This window comes from Poecilia reticulata, linkage group LG10, assembly GCF_000633615.1.
Source record: "Poecilia reticulata strain Guanapo linkage group LG10, Guppy_female_1.0+MT, whole genome shotgun sequence".
Taxonomy (NCBI): domain Eukaryota; kingdom Metazoa; phylum Chordata; class Actinopteri; order Cyprinodontiformes; family Poeciliidae; genus Poecilia; species Poecilia reticulata.
In genome coordinates, this window is record NC_024340.1 from 23838217 (window position 1) to 23839243 (window position 1027).

A 1027-nucleotide genomic window follows, 5' to 3' on the forward strand; every position below is an offset into this window, starting at 1 on the left:
ATAATTAATGTAATTTAATATCTTCACAATCTGAAACTCCACCTGACTCTCCTATGTCTTCCTTGACCTGCTCCTCTCATAAAATAGTTTAGTTTATTTAAAAATTAAAAACAGTTAATACATATTTCAATAAACTAAATGAAGACCTCACCATAGCTTCTTCACCTTTCTTCAACATCATTCTAGCTCTGCTGTTCTCCTAAATATCTAAATAATATAATATAATATAATATAATATAATATAATATAAATACATGTTAAGTGTATTTATATACACTTAACATGTAAGTTAAGTGTATATAACTTACACTTAATGATCAGGTGTTGCTCACTTTAAATAATAAAAAGGCTCATTTTCCTGCTGTTTCAGTCTCATTATAAAGCATTGTGACTAGACTAGCTAACATTTAAACAGTTAGCAGTAAAGTTTGGACATGTTACTCTCCCAGAATWAAAACCGCTTAACTAAAAGGATTTAGTTCTATATATGAAAGTAAACTGACAACAAGATGTTATAACGGAGCGATATTCATGGCACACGTCCTGACGGACAGTTTACCTCATTCAAACGGAGTTTCTCYGACTCCATCTGCTGATGCCTTTACTCCGAGCYGTTCAGAGGGGGGAGGGGAAGCAAGCGCTCTGCTGAATGCGCTGTTGTGTGCCTTCACAATAAAAGCATGCGAGTGGAAGATTTWAAAATTCTTCGCAACTGCGGTGAAATTATTGGTGGGGACGAATGTGGCTGTCTCTAATATCCGCCCGCTTCCTACGCCTATGGCTGGACTTACTTCCACTCTGGAGTTGCCCATGGTGAGAGCCACCAGGCAGGAGTGGGCAAACTTATTGACCCCCCATCTCTGCGCCTGTATGTTGGGGTTTACCCCGGTGAACGACAGGGTAGCCTCCCTCCACCTACAGGTGRGGGGATGGGTTCTGACTGTGCTTACAGGCCGAATGACAGTTCAGATTACTCACCCTTCTTGGAGTCCTTGGAGGGGGTACTGGAGAGTGCCCCTCCTGGGGA